Source organism: Etheostoma spectabile, chromosome 20 (assembly GCF_008692095.1).
Source record: "Etheostoma spectabile isolate EspeVRDwgs_2016 chromosome 20, UIUC_Espe_1.0, whole genome shotgun sequence".
In the NCBI taxonomy this organism is placed as follows: Eukaryota; Metazoa; Chordata; class Actinopteri; order Perciformes; family Percidae; genus Etheostoma; species Etheostoma spectabile.
The window spans coordinates 19,316,903-19,322,270 of record NC_045752.1 but is presented as its reverse complement, the minus strand read 5'-3'; the positions used below and the strand labels follow the sequence as shown (position 1 = coordinate 19,322,270).

The 5,368-nt window shown below is 41.8% G+C and overlaps 2 long non-coding RNA genes across 2 annotated transcripts in view; one reads left to right on the top strand and one right to left on the bottom strand.

Annotated features, from left to right (window-relative positions):
• The window catches only part of LOC116669807 (uncharacterized), a 16,714-nt gene extending 12,587 nt beyond the window's left edge, over positions 1-4,127 (bottom strand). The window contains exon 1 of the long non-coding RNA XR_004326859.1: positions 3,984-4,127. This is a non-coding gene — a long non-coding RNA (uncharacterized LOC116669807). The remainder of the gene's footprint in view (positions 1-3,983) is intronic.
• On the top strand, positions 495-2,697 carry LOC116669801 (uncharacterized). Its single transcript, XR_004326853.1, has 2 exons — positions 495-1,481; positions 1,709-2,697. It is a non-coding gene; the product is annotated as an uncharacterized LOC116669801 (long non-coding RNA).
• Positions 4,128-5,368: the final 1,241 nt, after the last annotated feature.

Sequence of the window (5,368 nt, the reverse complement as noted above, 5' to 3'; positions counted from 1 at the left end):
ATAATTGTATTTAGAGGTTGTACCAGAATTGGTATAACAAAAAAACAACAACAAAAAAAACAACATAATTTTCGTACTGCACATTGCTGCAGCTCCTCTTTTCACCCTGTGTGTTGAGCTCTTATAGCTACCGAGGCGTCTCACTTTCACTCCATCTTTGTTGGGAGTCGCACATGGCAGTACCTAGGCAAGGACTACTGGCCAGTCAGAAGCAGAGTATGAGGGCCCTGACAGCACCTAGGCAAGGACTACTAGCCAGTCAGAAGCAGAGTATGAGGGCCCTGACAGTACCTAGGCAAGGACTACTAGCCAGTCAGAAGCAGAGTATGAGGGCCCTGACAGCACCTAGGCAAGGACTACTAGCCAGTCAGAAGCAGAGTATGAGGGCCCTGACAGTACCTAGGCAAGGACTACTAGCCAGTCAGAAGCAGAGTATAAGGGCCCTGACAGTACCTAGGCAAGGACTACTAGCCAGTCAGAAGCAGAGTATGAAGGCTAGCAGCTAGGCGAGCATTATAATGTGTTACAAAGTGACACACATTCGTCACGGAAGTAACGGCTGGACTACAGTAGAGCTGTTTGTGAGCAGTGTTTTCTGTTGGAGATGGTAACTCCCTTTGGGGGGGGACTTTGGGCTTTTTCACTTTGTAAACCTATAACATGCACAAAAAGATATGTAACACAATAAAGGAAAGGGGGAAAGCCAAAAAGGATAATGTGAGCACTTTAAATCGTGAGGCGCATACTTATCCAATATGGGCCTAATTCCTGGGGATGCTCAACCACTAAACTAAACGTTTACCGTTGACAGGAGAGGAAGGGGTAAACTGAGACACATTGTGTGTTTGTATAAGTCCTGGTTCCCCCGCATATCTCCCGCATGCTACTTCTCTTGGATTACCAAGGTGTGTCGGCCTTTGCAAACATTCTTGTAAGGTGTCTTTGTGTTCTAGTCCTTTTTATTGTGAAACTTTGAAGAAGTTGCCTTTTTTTTTTTTACAGCCCATAAACTATACAGACTTAGGGACAGCCAATTGTGTTGGCTTTCTATGTCATCAGCTCACTTGCAAAGCAAACAGGGATTTAGAGTTGCTGGCTTCGGCAGAGATATATGCATTTTTCTGGTCACTGAGGGAGTTTGTGCGCTGTAGGGTGTGAATGTTCACAGTGGATCAACTGACTGGACAACTTTATGGGTGTTATTTTCATGGCGATCAGCCAGGTTGTAAACAAACCAACCGTTATCCATATTATTTAAACCACATGTTCGGAGGCAAACTTTAAAGTGAGTGCACCTGGAATACCTAAAAGCAGGTATTCCCCAAAGGGACCTATCCTTTAAAACCTGTCTTTAGCATCTTTCTCTGATAGTATATTAATACAGCCAAAACTACAGATACAAAATGTAAGTGGTTTAAGTAATGTGTTTTTCTTCCTCAACGTTTCCCCAGTTAAGGACACACTGTTGCAGATACTTGATAGTGAGGACAAATGTGGACTGCTTGTCTTATCAGGGCTTTACACAAAACAAAACAAAAACACAGCAAAAGCAGATAGGCTTCTACAGGACACAATAGCAGTGTGCTCTTTCCTCATGGCTGAATATTGTGCCTTTACCAAGACTCTCAATATTTTCACAGGGTTTAACTTAACTTCTATCTAGTGAGTAGAACTTAAAAGACAAATCATCTTGTACTTTTTTTTTTAGATCAAGAAGAACGAGGAGAACCAAAAACAGACCTGGACTCTTTAGGATCTTTTTCTGAGGCTCCAAAGTACTCTTAGCTAAGCGTAGATTGTAGTATTAAGACATTCCCAGCATTACGATGACAATCTTTTGAACTCAATGCTGAAAGAAAAAAAAAGAAAATCTTGTGCAAGGTTGGTCTCCATGCTGCTCCTGTCGCTGTTTCTACACGGACAGGAGGTAAAAAAAGGAAAAACGGCTTGGCTTTCTTTACGACAAAGGATCGGGAGCAGATGGACACATGTTTTCTGTGAATGAACAAGCTAATGGAAGCCCTGAACAACTGGTTTGCCTAAAGGCTCTGGAGGGGGGGACGGGACATGTGCTGGACTCTTATTGTGTAAAATTACTGTACATTTTTTCTCTCATGCTCTTTATGTGCTCTCAAGTGGAATTGGGTGGGAGTCTGTTTGTTTCCAAGCAAACATAAGAGTGTGTGTGTGCGTGTGTGTCTGCGTGCATGCATGTGTGTAACTGCAAGATTGTGTGTGTGTGTGCATGCGTGTGTGCGTCTGTGCGTGTGCATGGGAGTGCCTATGCGTGCACACTGTCTGCGTGTGCATGCACGGGAGTACGTGTATGCGTGTGTCTGTCTGTGCGTGTGCATGGGAGTGATTGTATGTAAGATTGTGTGTGCATGGGAGTGCGTGTGTGTGAGTGAGTGAGTAAGTGCATGTGTGTGTGTGCCTGTGCATGAAAGTGCGTGTGTGTGCGCATGCATGTGTGTGTCTGTGCGTGTGCATGGGAGGGAGGGAGAGTGTTTAAGATTGTGCGCGTCTGCAAGATTGTGTGTGCCTGTGCATGTGTGTGTTCGTGCGTGTGTGTGCACGTGTGAGTACGAGCATATGGATGCGTGTGAGGGAGAGAAAACACGACATACAAATTCTTTGTGTCAACTTATAGAGACTTCAAAGATTAGAGTTCAAATAAAATTGCTGACATCTCTATCACTATAAAGTGTATTTTTGGAGGATTAACAGAAACAAGTATGTTTGCTTTTTGTTGTTTAATAAACCTAAAAACAACTGACGATGGGGGTTGGTGTGATAACAGCAGCCCAGTTTAGATTTTGCCCCCCAAGGCCCCCTAACCGGTTAATCCAACCATGATAATATGAACGTCGTACAAATAACATTAAATCCAGAGATGTGTTCTGCATCTAACAAATGGAGGGTAACTGGTTCACACTTACAAGCCACACTAATCTTAAGGCAGAAGAAAGACTACTTACTTTTTAGTGGGTTCTCATAACACTTGAATCATGTGGACTCATTCATTTGTGGATTTTTCAAGAAGTTGATAATGACCCTAATTTATTTACAAGTGCATTTTTATTTCATTGGACCTAGAAATGAAAGAGTAAAGTAATTCAAACAAAATCCAGTGGCTGAATGCTGTGCTGAGCTTTAATTTTCCTACATTTTTATTAAAAATGTTCTGCACAATGTCAGCATATGCCCTCTGCCCTGCAAATTTGAGTCATCCCAACAGTTTATTCAATGAAGCTGCATTTATCCGTGTGCACAGTTCAGTGAGCTGCTGCACAACGTCAAGTCTGAAGAGGGTGGATCTTATCGAGACTGGTGAGATCATAATGACTCTCTTTACAGTATGTGAAGTGGATTGCTAGCTGGGCAAGGATGACATAGGGGCATTCTGTTTTGAACTGATTAACTTAGTTTAGTCGCAAAAAAAAAGGAACATCTCAAAAATTCACAAAAGGACTGCAAGTGCAACATGACATCAGGACTTTTTATAAACATACACGCCGACTTTCTTAAGCTGAGTGGCGTGGTGTTATCTGCACTCATTTTGAGCTATTCACGTGCATGGGTGGGTTGAGTTTAGGAAACCGAACCGGGTTGGGTTTAGGAATAGAAGAGTAGGGTTGTCTTTTGTAAAAAAAAAAAAAAAAAAGTAAAGAAAAGAAAAGAAACCCGCAATTGAGTTTAGGAAACGTCACATGATTGGGTTTAGGAAACGAAGAACCGGTTGGGTTTAGGAAACGAAAAACCGGTTGGATTTAGGAAACAAAAAAACGGTTGGATTTAGGAAACAAAGAACCGGTTGGGTTTAGGAAAAGAAGAACCGGTTGGGTTTAGGAAAAGAAGAACCGGGTTGTCTTTATAGGAAACGTGATGCACAGGTGAAAGTTCCGTGTTTTACCCATCCATCACTCCGACCAATCTCGATTTTTTTTTCCCCTTCATAACTACTCGCTCCCGCCTCAATTCACACACTATTGCAAGGTAATGTAAGTCAATGGAGAACAAACAGGGTGGATAAACACGCTAAAATGCGAGTATGCGTCTTGATAACACTCCAATAATGGCATGAGAATCGGCGTGTCATACATACGCTATTTCATGAGATCAGTCTGCCGTGTGGCTCATTGGTTGTTTATTTAATGTGTTGGACGTGAAACACATGTAACTTTTTTCCCCTTGTACCTTACCACAGACCATTTTCCAAAGCATGCTATTACCTTCCAGTCAACCATCAACCGTTCCCCTGCAGTGGGGAAATCAACTTACAGACACTTGAAACATGCTTCAGGTACGTATCACGAAGCAGTGACAGTTCTATTAAACCCCCAAAATATACCAAGATGTGTATAGGCCTCTAACAATTACAAATGTTGCTGTGCAATTAATTGTCTCAGAAATAATTTGCGATTAACAATGTACATCCGTAAAGTATTCACAGCGCTTCACTTTTACTACATTTCGTTATGTTACAGCCTTATTCCAAAATGGATTCAATTCATTTTTTTACCCCATGATAACCCCACAATCACAACATAGTTAATGTTAGCAAATAATTAAAGCGGTTAAACAAAGAAACATAAAATAAATGGACAACAGGACGCCGTCAACTTCCACGGAGACCTGTGAAGTAAGGGTTACTGCGCAGCCTAAAAAGGAGCTTGACGATGTAGCTGTGGCGTGAGCAACCTGTCTGAAAGTTGTAAGTCTTCTGGTAGCTGTGCAAGAGAAATCTCAATCATTCAATCTGCCAGAGACCGAGAGTGTGAGTAGGAGCTGTCCATGAGCGTAGGAGCAGGAGCAACTTTTGGTAAGTATTCTGATGAATTATTTTATAATTTTGACTGTATGCCTCCACGTCCCCCTGATTGCCTGCAAGCTTCTCCTGACTATACCATAATTTATGTATAGTGCGACACAATCGTCATCACAATCCTATTTTTATAAAGACTTCTGCTACGGAGCCGTAACGTGGGATACAAGCAAACGGAGCCTTTTGTACACTGTTGTGTTTTTTAGAAATAAACAACGGACAAATAGAGTCTTTAAACGCTTCAGATGTAAAGTTATTCGCTGTGAAAGTGGCGCCAAAATGAATGGAAGTCAACGGAATGCTAACAGAAGGTGATGGCTTGTTAGCCTATGAACCCCCCATAGGAGGGACGCTTTTCCGATGCTCGCTTACCCCCTTGGATTGAGGCCAGCACTGACTCAGACTCTTATATCCATCTGTCAGAGGTGGAAAGTAACACAATAAATTCTACAATAATAATAAAAATAATAACACAATACAAACTACACAACAAAAGTATAGTATATAAAAGTATAGTAATAGTTTTGGTGTGTAGTTTTCAAA